The following is a 26672-nucleotide window of genomic DNA, read 5'->3' on the forward strand; positions in this document are numbered from 1 at the left end:
GGCTCCTTAAAACATGGAACAGTTCAACCGTGACGGAAAGCAGATTGTGTGGTCTGGTTATGCTACTCATACATAGAAGTGACAATGTTGGCAAAATTGAATGCATATGAGTGCTAAAGAAATGGGATTCGTCAGGGCACAGAAAATTCGCCTCAGCATTTGACAAAGCCTTACCGAATAAAATGTTCAAACAATTAAAGTTACGTTATAATAGTTTAAATTTGATAATTAAAGTTATGATTTATTAAGTATGCAATTAATTTTAAGGTTTGAAGATGTATTGTGTCTCTAAAGCGAAGTAGAAAAACCTCGATTGGGACAGCTTAAAAAGCAGGATAAACCACAAAAAATGAACAACTTCAGGGGGCCATTCATTTTAAGTTTGCAAATTATTTCCCTAAAATTAAGTAAAAATAGCTTTCGAAGTGTCATAAAGCAGGATAAAGTGTAAAAAAATCTAACTTTACCGTCACACCTTATCTAACTCTGGTTAATAACTGTATTCAATATATTCCAGGCGCTTATTTATTGAAATGTAACAAAAATCTAATAAAATGCTCCGCAGGGCGCAGCTTTATACGACCGCAGAGGTCGAACCCTGAACAGTTGGGGCAAGTATGGACACAACATTCAAGCTTGATACAGCTCTGAATTTGGATTGTGATTAAATATTTGACACAGCATAGGTTTCTGACACAGAATGAATGTGGTCTAAGAACTTAAAAATTTTAAATTGGACATTCACCTATTATGGTCCAATATCCAAAATCTAAATACATGGTTAGATTCAGCATATCAAAGAACCCCAAGAATTCAAAAATCTAAATACATGGTTAGATTCAGCATATCAAAGAACCCCATATATTCAATTTTTGTTGAAATCAAATAAAGTTTAATTTTGGACCCCGATTTGGACCAACTTGAAAACTGGGCCCATAATCAAAAATCTAAATACATGTTTAGATTCAGCATATCAAAGAACCCTAAAAATTCAATTTTTGTTAAAATCAAACTTAGTTTAATTTTGGACCCTTTGGACCTTTATGTAGACCAATTTGAAAACGGAACCAAAAATTAAGAATCTAAATACACGGTTAGAAACGGCATATCAAAGAACCCCAATAATTCAATTTTTGATGAAATCAAACAAAGTTAAATTTTGGACCCTTTGGACTTCAATGTGGACCAATTTAAAAAGGGGGCCCAAAATCCAAAAACTAAATACACGGTTAGATTCAGCATATTACAGAACCCCATATATTCAATTTTTGTTGAAATCAAACAAAGTTTAATTTTGGACCCCGATTTGGACCAACTAGAAAACTGGGCCCATAATCAAAAATCTAAATACATGGTTAGATTCAGCATATCAAAGAACCCCATATATTCAATTTTTGTTGAAATCAAACAAAGTTTAATTTTGGACCCCGATTTGGACCAACTAGAAAACTGGGCCCATAATCAAAAATCTAAATACATGGTTAGATTCAGCATATCAAAGAACCCCATATATTCAATTTTTGATGAAATCAAACAAAGTTTAATTTTGGACCCTTTTGATCTCAATGTGGACAAAGTTGATAACGGGGCCCAACAATCAAAAATCTAAATACATGGTAAGTTTCAGCATATCAAAGAACCCCCATATATTCAATTTTTGTTGAAATCAAACAAAGTTTAATTTTGGACCCCGATTTGGACCAACTTGAAAACTGGGCCCATAATCAAAAATCTAAATACATGGTTAGATTCAGCATATCAAAGAACCCCATATATTCAATTTTTGTTGAAATCAAACAAAGTTTAATTTTGGACCCCGATTTGGACCAACTTGAAAACTGGGCCCATAATCAAAAATCTAAATACATGGTTAGATTCAGCATATCAAAGAACCCCATATATTCAATTTTTGTTGAAATCAAACAAAGTTTAATTTTGGACCCTTTGGACCTTTATGTAGACCAATTTGAAAACAGAACCAAAAATTAAGAATCTAAATACACGGTTAGATTCGGCATATCAAAGAACCCCAATCATTCAATTTTTGATGAAATCAAACAAAGTTAAATTTTGGACCCTTTGGACCTCAATGTGGACCAATTTAAAAACGGGGCCCAAAATCCAAAAACTTAATACACGGTTAGATTCAGCATATTAAAGAACCCCAAGAATTCAAGAATAAATCCCCATTGAAATTGATCAAGAAATAAGCAATTTATACGAAGTATCTTCTTTTGCACAATACTGTGCAATTGATTATTTCTTGCTATTGTGCAATACTGTACAATTGACAATTTCTTGCTATTGCGCAATATTGTGCTATTGGATATTTCTTGCTATTGCGCAATACTGTGCAATTGAAGATTTCTTGCTATTGCGCAATACTGTGCAATTGAAGATTTCTTGCTATTGTGCAATACTGTGCAATTGAAAATTTCTTGCTATTGCACAATACTTATTATATAATAATTTACACATCCTGTTTGGTGTGTATCTCCTACCATATCATTATTATTTGCTTTTAAATATAAATCAGAAATAACCAACTTAAAATGGAAAATTTTAAAAGAAAAAAAAAAGGAAAAAAAGAAAAAAAAGAAAAAAAAAAAAAAAAAAAAAAATCCCCCCCCCCAAATTTTTTGAACCCCCTTATGATTCATCACCCCCAAACTCAATCTCAGCCTTCCCTTTGTGGTATGGTACCTTGCAGTACAATTTCAGAGAGATCCATACACTTGAACACAAGTTATTGTCTGGAAACTAGAAAAATGCTTATTTTTGGCCCCTTTTTGGCCCCCAATTCCTAAACGTTTCGGGCAATTACCCCCAAACTCAATTCCAGCTTTCCCTTTGTGATATGGAACCTTGTAGTACAATTTCAGAAATATCCAAATACTTACACACAAGTTATTGTCATGAAACTAGAAAAATGCTTGTTTTTTGCCCCTTTTTTGGCCCCTAATTCCTAACATTTTGAGGCAATTACCCCCAAAATCAATTACAGCCTTCCCTTTGTGATATGGAACCTTGTGGTACAATGTCAGAGAGATCCATACACTTACACACAAGTTATTGTCTGGAAGTTACAAAAATGCTTATTGTTGGCCCCTTTTTGGCCCCTTATTCCTTAACTGTTGGTACCATAACCCCCAAAATCAATCCCAACCTTCCTTTCATGGTATTGAACCTTATGGTAAAATTTCATGGAGATCCATTCACTTAAACTAAAGTTAGAGTGCGAAAACCAATGTGTCTTCGGACGACGCCAGACGACGCCGGACGACGACGACGACGACGACGACGACGACGCCAACGTCATACCAATATACGACCAAAAAATTTTCAATTTTTGCGGTCGTATAAAAAGTTGTGGGTTCTGGCGAGGTACATTGCATACAGCATGTACAGGGAAAACTTCCGAAAAAACATAATTTTCTGCATAAAAATTGGTCCAAAATATTTTCGCCTCGCTCTGTTCGGTGAAATTTTTTTTTCGTCGATTGATACTTTACTGCCTCCACTTACAGTGCAGTTAATTTACGGCCCTGGTTACAATTAAAATAGAAATACTTAACATGTAAGTGATATTCAAAGACAATGAACCATGACTGATGGTACAGAGCTGATCAATCTCCATGGAAATGAGATGTGCCAATGCTTATACAACTGCTTACCAAATACCATTGACTTTTCATAAGTCTTTTCCTTTAAACAAATCTTAACACAAATTCAATTTCTAAGTCAATTAACCATAATGAGGGGGTGGGGTTATATAATATCCATGGAAATGAAGCTTTTAAATACCAATACGTTTGCATACCAAATAGCTTTAACTTAAGATTACTGGTAATTTACTGACATAATCATAATAATTGCAAACTAATTCATGTAAACTAAGTAAAGTTTCAAAGTCAATAGATCATGCATATGACTGAGGGGTAAGGACCAAATATCCTCTATGGAAATGAGACGTATTAATGCTTCTACACCTGGATGCCAATTATCATTGACCTATCACTATTGGTTTTCCTAATACTAACCTAATCAAAAGCTAGTAAATGAAATTTCAAAGTAACATAAGTTTCCAAGTAAAAAGAGCATGATTGAGGGGGCAGGGCCAAATAATCTCAATGGAAATTAGAAATGACAAAGTTTATACAACTGCACACCAAATATCATTGACCTACCACTAGTCATGCTAGTGGTTCCCCCTAAACTGACCTAATCACAAACTTATACATGTAAGTAAAACTATGCAAAGTTTCAAGGTCAATAGACCATGACTAAGGGGGTGGGGCAAAATATTCTCCATGGTAATAAGACGTGCCTATGCTAACACAGCTGCTTACCACATATCATTGACCTACCATAAACTAGACCTTATCACAAAATCACACTCTAATACATTGTTTATGACACCAAAACAGCATGTTCGAATCCCGGCGAGGGAAGAATAAAAAATTTGAGAAAGCAAATTTACAGATCTAACATTGTTGGGCTGATGTTTAGACGAGTTGTATATACAGAATGTACACAGCCATGTATCACCATCACTGCTGGTGATCCGATGGATAAATCTGTTGTAGAGTTGTCACTGGTTCAGACGTACTTATATATATACATATATATATATATATATATGTATACTCTTTTTGACTCTGTCAAGGCAAGACAAAAATTGCAACAAATTAAATACAAATACTTTGTCCATCTTTTTTTAAATATTTTTATATTCTTCATTTCTTAAATATATCAATGCTGCGTTCACACATAATTCAAATTCAATTCGCAATTAATTGATTTGAATTAGTTTAATACGCATTCGAAACATTTAACATGTTTAATGTCCGTAAGTAAATTCTACTTTGAATTGCAATACGCGTCAAAATCGCTTTTCTGTCCAAATGACGTTAACTTTTAATTCAAATTATCAATTAATTCATTATAGTTTAATTTGAATTACAATTTAGAAAGTGTCCACACCAAAGTTTAATCAAATTAATCAAATTAACTTATTTGTATTAACAAAAAACGTATTTCTAATGAAAATTGGATAATGCAAATTAGCCAATTTGAATTAGATTCGAATTAAAAAAAGAAGAATGTGTGAATGCGAATAGCGAATTGGACTGGCATTAGATTTGAATTCAATTCGAAATTAAAAAAGAAGATTGTGTGAACTCGGTTTGCATTCAATTCAAATTAAACGTACGTGTGAACAAGGCATTAAACAAGTGACAAATATGCATTCAGTAAATAATAAAATTGAAAAGAATCCACAATCAAAATACTGCTGCTTAATTATGGTAATAAGTAATTCTCCTTGGTACAATTTAACCTTACTCTTGGATTGTTAAGAATACAAACTTAAATATTTCATGTTTCTGCACAATGCATCAATATCATGAATTCCAACTGTCTTTAAGACTTTATATATAACTTCATGCAAAAAGTTTCTGATAACTAGGCATACTTCTTAGTGCACAATAATATATATCTCCTTTTATAGTACAAAATGTAACAGTTACACAGATTCTGACATATGATCACATATCATGATCATAGTTCTGAAAGTATCGTTAAACAGTCTCTAAAAATTGCTAGACCGATAGGCACACTTAATAACAAATAATATTCATGTGTTGTAACTGCTGGCAAGTTTATAATAATTCCTGTCAGAAAGCTGAACCAAAACTTGTGGGACTAGTCGACATGATGACCCCTGGCATAAACAATCTTCAAAATTGATCATATATGTAGATATACATGTAAATATCTTCATAACATCATAGTAGTCTAAGAGTTTCATTGCTGTTATGGAATTATTGTGGTGAATATACAATCCAGTTGCTACAGAGAATCATGTATTGTACATGTACATGTATGCCTTGCCTCTTCTAAGATCTAGTATTAGCCATTCCCAAAGATTGGAATCAAGCTGAAATAAAAACAAATACAAATAATTTGCTTATATTGACAAATACAATGTAGCAAAAAAGCTTCATGTCTAAAATATTTATGTATTAGTTTTGTCCATGTTCATTGATGCTGTGATAACTCATGCTTATATTCTCTGTTATAAAAAAAAAGATGTGGTGTGATTGCCAATGATTGAGACAACTCTTCACAAGAGACCGAATGACACGATAGGTTTTAAGAATCAAATTTTCCAAGCATATATATACTTGTCTGTTATTTTTCAAAGCTTTTTTGAATGACAACTGCTAAGGTGTTATGTCCTTGCCTTGCCAGGCTTTTGTTCAGAATAACATGTCTACCTGTGTATGCAAATTGTAAAGAAATATAATAAGAAGATGTGGAACGAGTGCCAATGAGATAACTCTCCTTCAAAGTCACAATTTGCCAAAATTAAACCATAATAGGACAATAAGAGCTATGGTTGTGCAGCTAGGTCTGAATGAATTAAAGGTTTGAACATAATTTCCAACAAAAGTATGATAAAGACATAATCTTTCAATCCGTTCAATTAAGGTCTGGAGCTGGCATGTCAGTTAACTGCTACATGTAGTAGTCCTTTGTTAATTTATGTATCATTGTCATTTTGTTTAGTTTCTTTTGTTACCTATTCTGACATTGGACTCAGATTTCTTTTGAACTGAGTTTTACTCTGCGTATTATTGTGTGTTTGTTTTTTCTACATTGGCTAGAGTAATAGGGGGATGGTTGAGATCTCAAAAAACATGTTTAACCCCGTCGCATTTTTGCGCCTGTCCCAAGTCAGGAGCCTCTGGCCTTTGTTAGTCTTGTATGATTTTTAATTTTAGGCAAAAAAAAAAATATATGTCTGTGTACGGTTACCCGACCAACCTTACTTTTGAGCGCTGACCCTAAGTCATTTTATTTCCGTCGTAAAGTGAAAAATAAACTGAACTTGTGTCAAAAGCGAAGTTAGTGTTGCAAATAATATAAATCAATAGCCTGATACATCCCAATGTTCACAATCGTGAATATGACAGCTGTTTTAAGGAAATTCGCAACTTGTGTGATGAAATAAACACTTTGCCGCCATTTTTTCCCAACCAATTACCAAGGGAAATAATCCAATCATTAAAAATACGGGTAAACTCAGCCCATCATCAACTCAGACCACAACAAGACGAAACGGCATGACTCAAAATCATGTCACAAAAAATAAAATGAAAAAATAAAATAAAATGGAAATACCCACCTACATACCCTATTTTTTTATAGTATGTAACCTTAAACAGATGAATACTTTTTTTTGGCCTTAGTTTCTTGTGTATATTTCTGAGTTAAGTATGACGTCCATTATCACTGAACTACATGTAGTATACATTTTTATTTAGGGGCCAGCTGAAGCACCCCTCCAGATGTGGGAGTTTCTCGCTGCATTGGATTTGAAGACCAATTGGTGGCCTTCGGCTGTTGTCTGCTCTTTGGTCAAGTTGTTGTCTCTTTGACACTTTCCCCATTTCCATTCTCAATTTTATTTGAAATTGTAAGTGAGTTAAAATATCTTGATTACGGTTTCACTGTCTTCCATAGTCCGAGATTACTCAGACGTGCAACGGCTGTTTTGCCAGACACGACCCAAGTTTGTCTGGCAAAACAGCCATTTGACGTCAGAGTAATCTCAGACTATGTCTTCCATTGCTAATATCATAATAAAAATAACATATATTTGTGCTTTAAAAAATTGTTATAGGAATTAAGAAAAAAAAAACTGTAACTTGTTGAAAACGTAAAGACTATAAAGTACAACGTTACCTTTTTTCGTATTAATTTGCATTATTTTCATGGAAAAGTCGTTTACCAGCATCAAGTTGCTGAAGAAAATGCATAGAAATGATTCTAGAACACTTTACGAGTGTTTAAATATGAAATAAAATGCTCTGGTGGGTGCAGCTTGATATGACCGCAGAGGTCGAACACTGAACAGTTGGGGCAAGTATGGACACAACATTCAAGCTTGATACAGCTCTGAATTTGGATTGTGATTAAATATTTGACACAGCATAGGTTTCTGACACAGAATGAATGTGGTTTAAGAACTTAAAAATTTTTAATTTACCTATTATGGTCCAATATCCAAAATCTAAGTACATGGTTAGATTCAGCATATCAAAGAATCCAAAGAATTCAATTTTTTATGAAATCAAACAAAGTTTAATTTTGGACCCTTTGGACCTTAATGTAGACCAATTTAAAAAACGGGACCCCAAATTAAAAATCTAAATACACAGTTAGATTTGGCATATCAAAGAACCCCAATAATTCAATTTTTGATGAAATCAAACAAAGTTTAATTTTGGACCCTTTTGACCTCAATATGAACCAATTTGATAGCGGGGCCCACAAATAAAAAATCTAAATACATGGTTAGATTCAGCATATCAAAGAACTCCATATATTCAATTTTTGTTGAAATCAAACAAAGTTTAATTTTGGACCCTTTGGACCTTAATGTAGACCAATTTGAAAACTGGACCCAAAATTAAAAATCTAAATACACCGTCAGATTCGGCATAACAAATAAATAAATGTGGTCAAAGATTTTACAGATCTAATGTGCCATACTGTGCAATTAAAGATTACTTCTTGAAATTTTTCAATATTTGAAATTTGAAAAAAAAATGATTTTTGAAGAATAATTCTTTTTAATTTCTGAAATCTGAAATGAGAAAAAATTGACCCCCACAATTTCTTTTTACCCCCCACCCCCTTTTTCCCCAAAAAAATTCTTTCCCTCAAGATATGGTCATAATCTCAATTCAAATTTCCAATGGAGTTTGCAACCATAATTACCCATTTAAATTTACCCTAGTGCTTACTTAATCTATTTTATAATTGAATTCAAATATGGTGTCAATTCTTTCATATGGATTTTTTTGTAAAAAAAAAAAAGATGCAACATTTGCAGATATTTTTACTGGTTTTCCTTTATAAATATGCATTTCTTTAAACATAATTTGAAAGCAGTGTAAGGGAAGTAATCAAAACGTTGTATTTGGATTACCTCCCTTACACTGTTTTAATTTGTCTGAATTGTTCATTAACCATTACTTTATACATAATTTAAAAGCAGTGTAAGGGAGGTAATTCAAATGATGTATTTGATTTATCTCCCTTACACTGCTTTTAATTATGTTTTGTACTAAAGTATTTGTCCATTAACCAGGACAACCTTTTTTTTCCCCCTTTTTTGACCCTAATTCCTAAACGGTTTGAGCCATAACCCCCCAAAGCAAATCCTAACCATCTCTTTGTGGTATGGAAAGTTGTGGTATAATTTCAGAGAGATCCATACACCTTTCCACAAGTTATTGTCTGGAAACTAGAAAATGCTTATTTTTGGCCCCTTTTTGGCCCCTTATTCCTTAACTGTTGGTACCATAACCCCCAAAATCAATCCCAACCTTCCTTTTGTGGTATTTAACCTTATGGTAAAATTTCATAGAGATCCATTCACTTAAACTAAATTATAGTGCGAAAACCAATGTGTCTTCGGACGCCGGACAACGACAAGATGACGACGACGATGCGTACGTCATACCAATATACGACCACAAAAAATTTTTGCGGTCGTATAAAAAGAAACATCGAAAAAGTTGTTATTTTCATTACGGATATTGAAAAGTCCTTGTAAATTAAAAACAATTACGGTGTGAGACGCGTCACAAATTCGTACTTAATATTTTACAAAAATATGCGATGGAAGTTAAATAATGCTGTCCTTTAGCAAATTATTGATAAAGTATTAATCTAAATATTGTTTGAAGCACCTTTAGCTAAATGAAAGCACATGTAGCAGTCTGTAACACCAAAGACTTACCTAAAAACACAAAGGAAACCATCTTGAAATGACCTTGACATCGACCAGATCTCTAGTTTTATTCAATTCATAAATAACAACAACTTGATTTGACAAGCATGAATTGATCGAAGGTCAGTTACGAGATGAACGGAATAATATTAACAAGAATACAAATGAGCATACATTTAATTAAGATGATTTAAATAATGACAATCATCTCAAAACAAATAAAATGATTAATAATAATTACCTTTGAATTATCAGAATCCACCAAATTTAAAACGTCCTTGATTTACGTTTTGTCGACGAGGTTAAAATTACCGCCAACTGAGACTTCAACTCCGTGTCATATTAGTCACAGCCGTTATACAATATTCCTGCGCTTTTTGCCATTTGGCAAATGTAATCGACTTGTAATTAGAGATTTTCGGCAATGAAATAATTGATACTATTGTTCTTTGACATCTTAGCCAAAAGCACAGGGATAATAAACTACATAAGGATCATCTATTGAGCACTACTTCCTATCTGCAACTTCAAAACTTTTGGGTGGTTCGATGATCATTTAAGGTTTTTCTGGTCATATTTTTTATATTCCAGAATTGAAAGTATGAAAAAAGTGTTCAATTAGTTATAAATAATATAATAGCCAGCTAGATAATAACAATGGCACCAATTTCAGCATTTATTGGGTAGAACACAAATCTAGGGTGCTCGCATAAGGCAGCTTAACTGCCTAATAATTGATCGGCACTGATTTTCGAACTTGTCCAAGACATTACTGATATAAACCTATGATATAAGTTTCATAAAAATTTGGCAAGAACTGTACACAAGAGGGCTAACGATGATATTTTCCATATAATTGATGTTTCCAAGGGGCATAACTCTTTCATTAAAAACAAGAGTGCACACGCTGAAATGTCTCGCCTTCTTTACTAACCATTGATTTTATGTTGATAGTCCTAAATATAAAGCTTTACTACAAGTAACACATTAACTTAACATGATCCAAGAAAATGAGGTCAAGGTCAGATAAACCAAACAAAAAATACAGGTACACCTTACAATCATTCTATAAACCAAACATAGTTGACCTATTGCTTATAGTTTCTAAGAAACAGTCTTAACCAAGAAAACTTAACATTGACCAATGAACCATGAAAATGAGGTCAAGGTCAGATGATACCTGCCAGACAGACATATACACCTAACAATCCTTCCATACAACAAATATAGTTGATCTATTGCTTATAGTTGAAGAAAAACACAAAAACTTAACACTGAGAAATGAAGCGTGAAACTGAGGTCAAGGTCAAATAAAACCTGCGAGACTGACATGTACATCATAAAATATTTCCATACACCAAATATAGTTGACCTATTGCATATAGTATTAGAAAAAAAGACCAAAACTCAAAAACTTAACTTTGACCACTGAACCATGAAAATGAGGTCAAGGTCAGATGACACCTACCAGTTGGACATGTACACCTTACAATCATTCCATATACCAAATATAGTAGACTTATTGCTTATAGTATCTGATATATGGACTTGAACACGAAAACTTAACCTTGTTCACTGATCCATGAAATGAGGTCGAGGTCAAATGAAAATTGTCTGACGGGCATGAGGACCTTGCAAGGTACGCATATACTAAATATAGTTATCCTATTACTCATAATAAGAAAGAAATTAACATTACAAAAAATGGCTATTGGTACTTTACGGAACGGAACGAAACGGAACGGAACGGAATTTCATTTAAGGTATCCATACGGGGTGTCTATAAAAAAAATCTTTGAAACAATACAAACTTTAAATTTCTCTGTTTACGGTTTTTAAAATACAGATAACACAATGTAAAATGTGTTATAATGTATAATATCGGGAAATATCCTGTAGATGTACATTCATGTTCTGATAAATATTCATGAATTTGACGCATTGGCAGGTCAGAGAAAAAAGTCTTCCACCTTCCATTCATTATGATATCTAAGAAGACAAGATCTCCCGTCGTCCTTTCTGACGATGATCAGAAACGTTGATTCTGAATTTAACTTTTTAAATGTGTTATTCCGTTCCGTTCCGTTCCGCAAAGTACCAATTGCTCTGAAGAATTGGTATTTAACGGAATCGAGCGGAAACCGATTTCTATAATATGATAACAGCAGTTTGATAAACAAATATTGTCTGACACCTCTTTTTTGGCATGAGTGGTAAGTGTTTTGGTGTTTATTCTATAATATTTGTTATATCAAATTTGGAATGATTTGCTAGAAAATTCTACTATTAGTTTCTGCATGTTATGTATAATCTGTTGGTACTGAATATATGAAAAGTACGGTATAGACTTGCAAATCCCATTCGAGATGTATATACAAGTCAAAGCGTCTTAATTCACATGCATGATACATGAATAATACATTGTATTGTAGCAAAGATTGCATAGAAATAGACAACACTAAGCAATGTATTGTAGATAAAGTTGAATCTGAATCCAAAACCCTTACCACTCATGCCAAAAAAAGAGATGTCTGACAATTTTTTTCATCATACTGCTATTATTGTATTATAGATGTTCGTTTCCGTTCGATTCCGTTAAATACCAATTCCTCATAGCAATTGGTACTTTACGGAACGGAACAGAACGGAATAATAAATTAAAAAGTTTAATTCATATTCACCTTGATCAACAATACATCGCCTAGTGTTGTCTCTTTGCTTCAATACAATACCAATACAATGTTATATTCATGTATTACGCATATGAATTAAGACGCTTTGATTTGTATGTCTCGAAAGTGGCGCTTAAAAATGGCGTTAAAACACCAACAATCAATCAATCAAGTATTCAGTATTAACAGATTATAATACACAACATGTACAAACTAATAAAGGAATTTTCGAGCAAATCATTCCAAATTTGATAAAACATACTGCTTTTATTATACTATTATAGATGTTCCGTTCGATTCCGTTAAATATCAATTCCTCTTAGCAATTGGTGCTTTGCGGACGGAACGGAACGGAATGATAAATTAAAAAATTCGTAAGGGTTCCACGGAACCCAGTGTCTCGCCTACTTTTTCTGTTAATCGCAGGCTCAACAAAAATGAGGAAGTAAATCAATAAAAATATTCCTCTTGATACTATCTTTTGATTGTAAGAAGCTTCTGTCCAAGTTTGGTAAAATTCCAGGATAGTTTATGAATCTAATAAATGTTTAAAAACTTTAACTGCAGACTGAATGTAATGTATGTGGAAGAAAACAAAATTTCCTTCTAGATACTGGCATTTGATCATAAACAAGCTTCTGTCCAAGTTTGGTACAAATCCAAAATAGTATAAGAAAGTTATTAAAATTTTAAAAACTTTAACATGTTTAACCACCGAGTGAATATGTTGTTTCCTGGCAGAAAATCTAAGTCCATTTAAAGTAAAATACGGAAAAAATGGATTTATTTTTTTACAAAATTTCCTTCTAGATACTAGCTTTTGATCATAAACAAGCTTCTGTCCAAGTTTGGAATAAAATCAAAATAGTATAAGAAAGTTATTAAAATTTTAAAAACTTTAACCACAGAGTGAATGTAATATTTACCGGCAGAAAAACTAAGTCCATTTATAAGTAAAATACGGAAAAAATGGAATTTTATTTTTACAAAATTTACTTCTGGATACTATCTTATGATCATAAACAAGCTTCTGTCCAAGTTTGGTAGAAATCCAGGATAGTTTAAGAAAGTTATTAAAATTTCAAAAACTTTAACCACAGAGTGAATATTTGTGGACGCCGCCGACGACAACGACGACGACGCTGACGGAATGTTGGATAGCTATGTCTCGCTTTTTCGACTAAAGTCGAAGGCTGACAAAAATGTTTATACCAGAATCAATGTTTCTAATCATCGTCGGAAAAGACGACCTGAGGTCTGTCTTTTAAGATATCATAATCGGAATGAAAGGAGTAAGACTTTTTCTCTGACCTGCCAATGCGTCAAATTCATGATAATTTACAGGACATGAATGTACATCTACAGGATATTTCCTGATGTTATACATAATAACACATTTTACATGCGAAGATGAGATTTAGTATTCAATTGTGTTATCTGTATATTGAAAACCGTAAAGTTAATTTTGTTTTAAAGATTTTTCTAAATTTTGATAGATGCCCCTATGGATACCTTAAATGAAATTCCATTCCGTTCCGTTCCGTTCCGTAAAGTACCAATAGCCCAAAAAATGTTGTTTTTTTTTTTCAAGTAGTCACTGAACCATGAAAATGAGGTCAAGGAAAATGGACATATGACAGACGGAAACTTCGTAACATAAGGCATCTATATACAAAGTATGAAGCATCCAGGTCTTCTAGCTTCTAAAATATAAGCTTTTAAGAAGTGAGCTAACGCCTCCGCCATAGCCGCCGCCGCCATAGCCGGATCACTATCCCTATGTCGAGCTTTCTGAGGCTCGACAAAAATGATCGGCACTGATTTTCCAACTCCTCCAAGACATTGCTGATATAAACCTATAATATGAGTTCATAAAAATTTGGCAAGAATTGTACAGGTGAGAGCGCTAACAAGACAGGACGGATGGACGCACAGACGGATGGAGAGACGCCTGGTATTTCTATAGCCCCTCAATGTGTTGCACAGAGGACAAAATTTGGGGGGAGAGGGGGAGGAAGTAAAATATTGAAAAAATGTTCTGTTTACTTTGCATTATAAATTTAGGCATGCACATCTCTTTTCAATTAATCTTCATATGAGCATATTCTTGAGGGAAATAAATTTAAAAGAAACAAAGATCTGCAATCAAAACTAAGCAATGTAACAATTTAGGAGAAAGTCTAACATGCTGAACATAAACTAGAGGCTCTTAAGTCGCTCACCTTGGTCTATATGCATATTCAACAAAGGACACTCTCCAACATTGTAGACGAGAATAGAATTAATGACAAAAATTTTTGTTTTTTTTTTATCTTATATTGCTGATCATTGAAGTCTGTTTAGTTTCTCTCTATCTTATTTAGCTTTTGCTCCAAACACAAAAGAGATGGTAAAAAAAAAATTCCTAATTTAAGGGCAATAACTCCTATAAAGAGTCACAGTCTACTAATTATATCAGCAAAATTTGACTTGTTAGTAGGTCTTCACTCTTGTCTTGCTTTTCATTTTTGATTATTTAAGTTTCTATCTATCTATTATAATTTTAATCATTTAAGGCAAAATGCAAAAAAAATGGTAAAAATCGTCATTAAATGGCAATAACTCTAATAAGGAGTCGTCGGACAATTTCCCCCATTTGTCTTAATTGTAGATCTTGTCTTGCTGATCATTTTTGTTTATTTAAGATTTTTTCTATCTATTATAAGTTTTAATTTGATATAAGACAAAAACGCAAAAAAAATTGTACAAATCGTCATCAAAGGGCAATAACTCTAATAAGGAGACAACTGAAGATTTCAACCATAAGTTTTATTTGTAGAACTTGTCATTCTGATCATTTTTGCAATTTAAAGTTTCTCTCTACATGTATCTATTATAGTTTTCAAGATAATCATGATAATAGGCAAAAATGAAAAAAAAGTTGTAAAATTTGTCATTTAAGAGCAATAACTCCTACAGGAAATCGTCTGACAGTTTTGACGTATATGGACAATTGGTAGAGCTCAACATTTTGAACAATTTTACCCTTTTCAGATTTCCTCTATTTATAACTGTTATCAGAATAGACAAAACTTGCATTTTACCCCATATGTTCTATGTCCATCTTTGTCGTCCATCTTTGTTGGCAGATGGGTTCATCAGACACATTTTTAAACTAAATACCTTAATGATGATTGTGGCCAAGATTAATTCTATTTGGCCCAGTAGTTTCAGAGGAGAAGATTTTTGTAAAAGATTACAAAAATTTACGAAAATTGTTAAAAAGTGCAATAACTCCTTAAGGGGTCAATTGACAATTTTGGTCCTGTCAACTTATTTGTAGATCTTACTTTGCTGAACATTATTGCTGTTTACAGTTTATCTCTATCTATAATAATATTCAAGATAATAACCAAAAGCTGCAAAATTTTCTTAAAACAAGCATTCTGAGAGTATTGCATGGCAATACATAGTCCCCTATCAGGTAAAAATTTATTATACTGGAACAAAATGCTAACTTGTTCTATAACTTGTCATGGTGTAAACAAAAAGAAAATATCAAGTCAGTATCTTCAAGCATGACTAATAAACTGCTTCGCTGAGCGCAGCTGGATACGCCCGCAGAGGTCCAACCCTGAACAGTTGGGGCAAAAATGGACACAATATTTAAGCTTGATACAGGTCTGAATTTGGATTGTAATTAAATATTTGACATATTATCAATACATACAGTTACTGATAATCGCGACTATTTGATTGATTTATTCAACTTTTGTACACAATTATTTCCTGCATCCTGCAGATTATTCTTTTCCATCCTGCCTGGTCATACTTATTTATTTTTAACTCCTACTAGAATAATAATTTTCTAACACCCCCCCCCCCCCCCCCCCCCCTAAAAATCAAATGGTCATCCCCTTATACAATATTCAATTAATTTTAATGGCATGAAAAATGATAAAGTTGAAAATATGTAGAAAATTACTTTGGTTGCTGGGACTGAACCTCTGCATAGACGAAGTAGATCATGAACATAGCTTAGAAATTAAAATGGTATTGAATGCATTGTATTATAGTCTGATGTTTGAAATTAAAGATAAACCTGTATTTCTGATACGTATTTTAAAACTGCTTTTATATCTCTCTTCATTATCATGGCCGTTTAAAATATCAATGACGCAGAAATATTTGAAACAAATGTACATTCAAATAAGAGGATGTGGTATGAGTGCCAATGAGACAACTCTCAATCCAAGTCACAATGTATAAGAAGTTAACAATTATAGGTCACAGTACGGTCTTCAACACAGAGCCGAGGCCCTGTCTACTACATGTCATTTTTTTCTGTTGGTATTCTGAAAGCATTTTATAAGAGCTATATCTTCCCACATTTTATTTTGATGTTCTATCATTCATTTTCCCTTCAAATATTCATATAATGATACCTTAAAATTTTTCTCTGTATAGTCAATACAAAATGTTTCATATTTTTACAGCCTGTAGCTTAAAAACAAAACTCGGTGACCTATCATTGTGTTTTTCATATTTTTAACATATCACAATATATACTACATCTTTGACAAAGGATATAAGGACAAATTCTGTCAATTTTGGTTTACACTTCCATACTACTATTAGTAGAAATTTCGATTATTTAGTAAGGCCGGTAACTTGTCCTTGTACCCATAAAATTTCACGTAAAAGTCACCATAATAGTAACCTGTTTTTTTTAAAGAAAATTAAAAGTTCAAGTCTATGATACTAAACCTATATGTAGGCCGTAACCCCTTTACATGCATGTCACAAGCCGAAGATGCAAAAAAATATTTCAGAAAAACTGCGAATTGATACTGGAACAGAACTGAAATTAAATGTATTTTCTTTTTATCAATACTTTTCTCGTTTCAAGAAAAATCAAACTGATATACTGCATTGTCGAGGGCTGTATGGTGATATATAGTTGCTTTCTCATCTGTCATTTGGGTCTGGTGGATAGTTGTCTCGTTTGCAATCATACCACATCTTTTTATTTTAAATTTGTTAATCAAATAAACGATTATTAATATCTTAAACTTAAATAATCTCAAGATTACACCATGAGAGAGAGATTTGTATTATTAGTTGATTTATTATTGTATTGCTAAATATCAGAGTCAATTTGATGTAGCCCCCTGTCACGTATGATATCGTTAATTATCGGGGGATTTAAACTCAAACGCGCATAGGATTTCGAGATCAGCTTTGATAAGTCGCTTATGTGAAACTGGTCTATTGAAGATTTCTTGCTATTGTGCATTACTGTGCAATTGAAAATTTCTTGCTATTGCACAATACTTATTATATATAATAGTTTACACATCCTGTTTGGTGTGTATCTCCTACCATATCATTATTATTTGCTTTTAAATATAAATCAGAAATAACCAACATAAAATGGAAAATTTTAAAAGAAAAAAAAAAGGAAAAAAAGAAAAAAAAGGAAAAAAAAAAAATCCCCCACCCAAATTTTTTGAACCCCCTTTAAATCACCCCCAAACTCAATCCCAGCCTTCCCTTTGTGGTATGGTACCTTGCAGTAGAATTTCAGAAAGATCCATACACTTGCACACAAGTTATAGTCCTGAAACTAGAAAAATGCTAGTTTTTTACCCCTTTTTGGCCCCTAATTCCTAAAATATTGAGGCAATTACCCCCATCATCAATCCCAGCCTTCCATTTGTGGTATGGTACCTTGCAGTACAATTTCAGAGAGATCCATACACTTGAACACAAGTTATTGTCTGGAATCTAGAAAAATGCCTATTTTTGGCCCCTTTTTGGCCCACAATTCCTAAACGTTTTGGGCAATTACCCCCAAACTCAATTCCAGCTTTCCCTTTGTGATATGGAACCTTGTAGTACAATTTCAGAAATATCCAAACACTTACACACAAGTTATTGTCCGGAAACTAGAATAAAATGCTCCGCTAGGGCACAGCTTGATACGACCGCAGAGGTCGAACCCTGAACAGTTGGGGCAAGTATATATATATGGACACAACATTCAAGCTTGATACAGCACTGAATTTGAATTGTAATTAAATATTTGACACAGCATAGGTTTCTGACACAGAATGAAAGTGGTCTAAGAACTTAAAAATTTTGAATTTACCTATTCAAACCATATCATTATTATTTGCTTTTTTATATAAATCAGAAATAACCAATTTAAAATGGAAAATTCTAAAGAAAAAAAAGGAAGAAAAATCCCCCCCCCCAAATTTTTTGAACCCCCTTATGATTCATCACCCCCAAACTCAATCCCAGCTATCTCTTTGTGGTATGGTACCTTGCAGTACAATTTCAGAGAGATCCATACACTTGAACACAAGTTATTGTCTGGAAACTAGAAAAATGCTTATTTTTGGCCCCTTTTTGGCCCACAATTCCTAAATGTTTTGGGCAATTACCCCCAAACTCAATTCCAGCCTTCCCTTTGTGATATGGAACCTTGCAGTACAATTTCATAAAGATCCATACACTTACACACAAGTTATTGTCCTGAAACTAGAAAAATGCTTGTTTTTTTTTCCCTTTTATGGCCCCTAATTCCTAAAAATATGAGGGAATTACCCCCAAAATCAATCCAAGCATTCCCTTTGTGATATGGAACCTTGCAGTACAATTTCAGAGAGATCCATGCACTTGAACACAAGTTATTGTCTGGAAACTAGAAAAATGCTTATTTTTTGCCCCTTTTTGGCCCCATATTCCTAAACGTTTTGGGCAATTACCCCCAAACTCAAACCCAGCTTTCCCTTTGTGATATGGAACCTTGTAGTACAATTTCAGAAAGATCCATACTCTTACACACAAGTTATTGTCATGAAACTAGAAAAATGCTTGTTTTTTGCCCCTTTTTGGCCCCTAATTCCTAAAATTTGGAGGCAATTACCCCCAAAATCAATCCCAGCATCCCCTTTGTGATATGGAACCTTCTGGTACAAATGTCAGAGAGATCCATACACTTATACACAAGTTATGTCTGGAAGTTACAAAAATGCTTATGTTTGGCCCCTTTTTGGCCCCTAATTCCTTAACTGTTGGTACCATAACCCCCAAAATTAATCCCCACCTTCCTTTTGTTGTATTGAACCTTATGGTAAAATTTCATTGAGATCCATTCACTTAAACTAAAGTTAGAGTGCGAAAACTAATGTGTCTTCGGACGACGACGACGCCGGACGACGATGACGACAGCGATGAAGACAACACCGCCTACGTCATACCAATATACGACCGCAAAATTTTTGCGGTCGTATAAAAACTTAAACTGCAGACTGTATGTAATGTTAACTGGAAGAAAAACTAAGTCCATTTATAAGTAAAATACGGAAAGAATGGAACAAAATTTTAACAAAATTTCCTTCTAGATACTAGCTTTTAATCATAAACAAGCTTCTGTCCAAGTTTGGTACAAATCCAGGATAGTTTAAGAAAGTTGTTAAAATTTTAAATTTTTAACCACAGAGTGAATGTAATGTTTCCTGGCAGAAAAACTAAGTCCATTTATAAGTAAAATACGGAAAAAATTGATTTTTTTTTTACAAAATTTACTTTTGAATATTATCTTATGATCATAAAAACAAGCTTCTGTCCAAGTTTGGTCGAAATCCAGGATAGTTTAAGAAAGTTATTAAAATTTCAAAAACTTTAACCACAGAGTGAATATTTGTGGGCGCCGCCGACGACGACGAAGCCGACGGATTGTAGGATCACTATGTCTCGCTTTTTCGACAGAAGTCGAAGGCTCGACAAAAAGCTAAATATTTAAAAGTTACCAACCTTTGAATCCATGACAAGTCGCCCCAATTTTTCACATACTCGCCCCACTTTCTACCTACTCGCCCCACTCTGGTTTACCAAATCAACCCACTTATGAATAAAATGCTTCGCTGAGCGCAGCCTGATACGACCGCAGAGGTCAAACCCTGAACAGTTGGGGCAAATTTGGACACAATATTCAAGCTTGAAACTGTCTGAATTTGGATTGTTATCAAATTTTTGACATAATATAGGTTTCTGACACAAAATAAATGTGGTCAAAGATCTTATAAATCCATTGCGCAATACTGTGCAATTGAAGATTTCTTCTTGAAACTTTTCAAAAATTCGAAATTTTAAAAATTTTGAAAAAAAATTATGAATCCCTTAAAAAATTCCCCCCCCCCCCCAACTATTTGAAACCCCCCTTGGAGCAATAACCCCAAAACTCAATCCCAGCCTTTCCTTTGTAGAATGGAACCTTGTAGTACAATTTCAGAGAGATCTATACACTTACACACAAGTTATTGTCTGGAAACTAGAAAAATGCTTGTTTTTGGCCCCTAATTCAAACATGTTTGGGGCAATTAACCCCAAACTCAATCCCAGCCTTCCCTTTGTAATATGGAACCTTGTGGTACAATGTCCGAGAGATCCATACACTTACACACAAGTTATTGTCTGGAAACTAGAAAAAATGCTTGTTTTTGGCCCTTTTTGGCCCTTAATTCCTAAACTGTTGGCCCCATAACCCCTAAAATGTATCCCAACCTTCTACTTGTGGTATTAAACATTGTGGTACAATTTCAGAGTAATCGAAATACTTATACACAAGTTATTATCCTGGAACTAGAAAATGCTTGTTTTGGGCCCCTAATTCCTAAATGGTTGAGACCATCATCCCCAAAATCAATCCCAACCTTCCTTTTGTGGTATTGAACCTTTCTTAAAAAATTTCATAGCGATCCATTTACTTAAACTAAAGTTATTGTCCAGAAACCAATATGTCTTCGGACGACGACACAGACGACGATGACGACATCATACCATTATACGATCCAAAAAAAATTTTTGCGGTCGTATAAAAAGGGTAAAATCCATTTGAATTTACTCCTGACAACTCGCCCTGCTTATAAAAAAATTTGGAAAGGGTTCCATGGAACCCTATATCTCGCCTACGATTGCTGCTGTCAGAGTTGAAGTGTAATGTTGACTTTAAAAGTGAGTCCATTTATCAGTAAAATACTTTCTCTTTAGATGCTATTTCTTGGTCTTGGAAGATTAGCTTCTGTCCAAGTTTCATAACAATCCATGAAGGTTAACAAACTTATAATGTCAAAAAATTTTAATCCCAGACTGTCTGTAAATTTTAACCCTAGTACTGCTGTTCGTCGATATAGTGATTGCCCCAATAACTTTACTCTACTGCCAGTCGTCAATATATTGATAACTTCCTGTAGGTTCATTCAGTGCCGGTCGTCACTATATTGACTTTCTATATAAGATAAAGGTTTTGAGTTCTAGCCAATCAAATCACACAGATATTTTTATTTTAAGTCGATATTACGTCAGAAGAAGGATTTCCCTGTAGAAAGATGTTTTCATTGGTTGCTTCCCGCATTCCATTCTAAAATTATTTTGATGACAAAATTGACCCCGTAGTTTGTTTACATTCGAGTATGAAACAATAGAAGCATTTGTAGAAGTAGCGTATGGGGCACATTTTAATGGGAGTAGACCATGAAAATTGTGATTTTGAAAGATAAATATTTCTAAAAGATGATTCGGACGACGAACTTATAGGTTTTGATGAGGATAATCTAGAAAAGGACGAAAAAATAGCGCTGTTTTAGGATAAGTAGAAACCTGGATATACGTGGTCTCGCTTTTGATTCTGAAAAGAAGTTAAACTTTGATGTTGGAGAAAATACAGAGATAAAAGATTTCTTACGTTTATAATTATTAATTAAGAGTTCATAAAGAAATTAGTTGAAGAACCAAACGTATGCACACTAGACTTTTTTGAGTCGGAGCAAGGACAACAATATTGAAAAGTAAAATAACGAATTACAAGGAAAATTCACACTCATGGTTTAAATTATTGGACGATGTCAACCGTGTTGACATGAAGCAATTCATCATGAAATAATAATATGTATTATTTGTCTTCTTTTTGCTAATTAAATCAGATTTACAAATATTTTTAATAATCAAATAAATAAAAACGTAATTTTTTTACTTTCATTTGAACTACATGATATATATCTAAATAATTTCATAATCCACTGTCACTTTTTTTACACTGTGAAATTCTGCATTCAATTCTGCAAAACAAACTCATTTAATGTTACTTTCTAAAATGTTCAAAAATCATAGAAAATTGATAAAACAATTACATGGTGTGACACTGATAAATTTCTGTAAAACAACTAAGCACAGTGAGATGCAGAGGCTAATTAGCATCATGGCGCTGCAGTGAACTGATAATCTTTTTATAGCTGGGAGTACTAGGGTTAACTGTAAAAACTTATTAGATATATAAGAAGATGTGGTATGAGTGCCAATGAGACAACTCTCCATCCAAGTCAAAATTTATAAAGGTAAACCATTATAGGTCAAAGTACGGTCTTCAACAGGGAGCCTTGGCTCACACCGAACAGCAAGCTATAAAGAGCCCCAAAAATTACTAGTGTAAAACCAACGGTCTAATCTATATAAAAAACAAGAAACGAGAAACACTTATGAACCACATCAACAAACGACAACTACTGAACATCAGATTCCTGACTTAGGACAGGTGCAAACAATTGCAGCGGGTTTAAACGTTTTAATGGTACCAAACCTTCACCCTTATCTGAAACAATAGTGTAACATCAAAACATAGTCCATCTATCAGAAAAATACAGAAAGTGAAAATATATTTTCAAAAGTTTGCTTCAGACATTATCTCTTAATCATGTTAATCATAAAAAAAGTTTAATTAAATTCTATGAAGGTTTGACAAAGTATTTGATGTGTAACAAACCTTAACCCCAGACTGTTTCTACTCGGTAATTGTAAAAATCAAAGAGCTGAAAGCTCTGAGGAAAAATGACGCCACTGTCTCTAATATTGATATATTTTTTATGCAAGTCTTGATTTTCACATGTCGTAATAAGTTTAACATTGCAACATGTCTAGTAAGCATATAATTGATATTCGTATATGTGTCTGTTTTTTCAGTACAAATGAATAGGTCAAGACTACCTGAATGATCTACAGTATCCAATTACTACTGGCATTTTTTTTGTATAAATAAATAGGTCAAGACTACCGGAATGATCTATAATATCCAATGACTACTGGCTGTTCTTTTGTACTAATAAAAAGGTCAAGACTATTTGAATGATCTACAATATCCAATGACTACTGGCTGTTCTTTTGTACATATAAATAAAGACTACCTGAATGATCTAAAGTATTCTAAGTAATGTGATTTTTTTCTTGCAATTACATTTTTCTAAATCAAGAATATAGACTACTAGTATCCTTTTCAAACCAAATGATTATGAAGAGCCTGTTGTTAGCAAGCTCTTATACCCCACATACTCATTAAATAAGTTACTAGTGACCTAGTTATTTCTGTTACTTGAAGCAAATTATATTTCTGTATATTTAGACAATAGTATAATATTGTTTTACTAGTTTTATTTCACCTTGAAGATTAGACAAATAGGGATACTCCTTCGATTTTTTATTTCATGTCAGTCAGGTCGCTTTATATGAAATTTGAAACCACTTCTCTGCCATATTGTTATTTTATAACAACTCTGCCCTTGACCATGTTGACCCATGTAATTGATATTCATTCTTAACCATATATCATAGTCAGTTAGTTTTTGATTTTGCACTCCCACACCACCTTTCATGTCTTTCAGGTCAAATGTCTGTCTCCATTTAAGTTAATGACATTGAACAATCATGGTATTAAACACAATTTCAATAGTGATAATGCTGTTCTCGTGGGTCACCATATATTCAACTAGGGTAGCATTCCAGTTATTGAAATTTGTGTCAGATTAGAACAATGATCTAGATCTTTAGGAATGGATCTTATAATTTAATATGGAGCCATAGTATGAGACCCCTACACGGTAACAAAAAAAATAAAATGCTCCGCAGGGCGCAGCTTGATACGCAGAGGTCGAACCCTGAACAGTTGGGGCAAGTATGGACACAACATTCAAGCTTGATACAGCTTTGCATTTGGATTGTGATTAAATATTTGACACAGCATAGGTTTCTGACACAGAATGAATGTGGTCTAAGAACTTAAAAATTTTAAATTGGACATTCACCTATTATGGTCCAATATCCAAAATCTAAATACATGGTTAGATTCAGCATATCAAAGAACCCCAAGGATTCAATTTTTGATGAAATCAAACAAAGTTTAATTTTGGACCCTTTTGACCTCAATGTGGACAAAGTTGATAACGGGGCCCAAAAATCAAAAATCTAAATACATGGTTAGATTCAGCATATCAAAGAACCCCATATATTCAATTTTTGTTGAAATCAAAGAAAGTTTAATTTTTGGACCCTGATTTGGACCAACTTGAAAACTGGGCCCATAATCAAAAATCTAAATACATGTTTAGATTCAGCATATCAAAGAACCCTCAGAATTCAATTTTTGTTAAAATCAAACTAAGTTTAATTTTGGACCCTTTGGACCTTCATGTAGACCAATTTGAAAACGGAAACAAAAATTAAGAATCTAAATACACGGTTAGATTCGGCATATCAAAGAACCCCAATTATTCAATTTTTGAAGAAATCAAACAAAGTTTAATTTTGGACCCTTTGGACCTCAATGTGGACCAATTTAAAAACGGGGCCCAAAATCCAAAAACGAAATACACGGTTAGATTCAGCATATTAAAGAACCCCAAGAATTCAAGAATAAAACCCCATTGAAATTGGTCAAGAAATAAGCAATTTATACGAAGTATCTTCTTTTGCACAATACTGTGCAATTAAATATTTCTTGCTATTGTGCAATACTGTACAATTGACAATTTCTTGCTATTGCGAAATATTGTGCTATTGGATATTTCTTGCTATTGCGCAATACTGTGCAATTGAAGATTTCTTGCTATTGCGCAATACTGTGCAATTGAAGATTTCTTGCTATTGTGCAATACTGTGCAATTGAAAATTTCTTGCTATTGCACAATACTTATTATATAATAATTTACACATCCTCTTTGGTGTGTATCTCCTATCATATCATTATTATTTGCTTTTAAATATAAATCAGAAATAACCAACTTAAAATGGAAAATTTTAAAAGAAAAAAAAAGGAAAAAAAGAAAAAAAAGTAATAAAAAAAAAATCCCCCCCCTAAATTTGTTGAACCCCCTTATGATTCATCACCCCCAAACTCAATCACAGCCTTCCCTTTGAGGTATGGTACCTTGCAGTACAATTTCAGAGAGATCCATACACTTGAAAACAAGTTATTGTCTGGAAACTAGAAAAATGTGTTTTTTTGGCCCCTTTTTGGCCCCAAATTCCTAAATGTTTAAGGCAATTACCCCCAAACTCAAACCCAGCTTTCCCTTTGTGATATGGAACCTTTAAGTACAATTTCAGAAAGATCCATACACTTACACACAAGTTATTGTCCTGAAACTAGAAAAATGCTTGTTTTTTGCCCCTTTTTGGCCCCTAATTCCTAAAATATTGAGGCAATTACCCCCATCATCAAGCCCAGCCTTCCCTTTGTGGTATGGTACCTTGCAGTACAATTTCAGAGAGATCCATACACTTGAACACAAGTTATTGTCTGGAAACTAGAAAAATGCTTATTTTTGGCCCCTTTTTGACCCCCAATTCCTAAACGTTTTGGCAATTACCCCCAAACTCAATTCCACCTTTCCCTTTGTGATATGGAACCTTGTAGTACAATTTCAGAAAGATCCATACACTTACACACAAGTTATTGTCATGAAACTAGAAAAATGCTTGTTTTTTGCCCCTTTTTTGGCCCCTAATTCCTAACATTTTGAGGCAATTACCCCCAAAATCAATCCCAGCATTCCTTTTGTGATATGGAACCTTGTGGTACAATGTCAGAGAGATCCATACACTAACACACAAGTTATGTCTGGAAGTTACAAAAATGCTTATTTTTGGCCCCTTTTTGGCCCCTAATTCCTTTACTGTTGGTACCATAACCCCCAAAATCAATCCCAACCTTCCTTTCGTGGTATTGAACCTTGTGGTAAAATTTCATAGAGATACATTCACTTAAACTAAAGTTAGAGTGCGAAAACCAATGTGTCTTCGGACGACGCCAGACAACGACGACGACGACGCCAACGTCATACCAATATACGACCATAAAATTTTTTTTTGCGGTCGTATAA

General features: G+C 33.5%; 1 protein-coding gene and 1 long non-coding RNA gene across 2 annotated transcripts in view; both read right to left on the minus strand.

Annotated features, from left to right (window-relative positions):
- The window catches only part of LOC127736989 (uncharacterized), a 175980-nt gene that overhangs the window by 145021 nt on the left and 4287 nt on the right, over window positions 1-26672 (minus strand). The gene's annotated exons all lie outside the window — the stretch shown is intronic.
- On the minus strand, window positions 547-26672 carry LOC127698520 (uncharacterized). The gene is made up of 3 exons (XR_007980852.1): window positions 26522-26672; window positions 20891-21200; window positions 547-3026 (listed from the first exon to the last, which is right to left on the minus strand). It is a non-coding gene; the product is annotated as an uncharacterized LOC127698520 (long non-coding RNA).

This window comes from Mytilus californianus, unplaced genomic scaffold (assembly GCF_021869535.1).
Source record: "Mytilus californianus isolate M0D057914Y unplaced genomic scaffold, xbMytCali1.0.p SCAF_4, whole genome shotgun sequence".
Classification (NCBI taxonomy): Eukaryota; Metazoa; Mollusca; class Bivalvia; order Mytilida; family Mytilidae; genus Mytilus; species Mytilus californianus.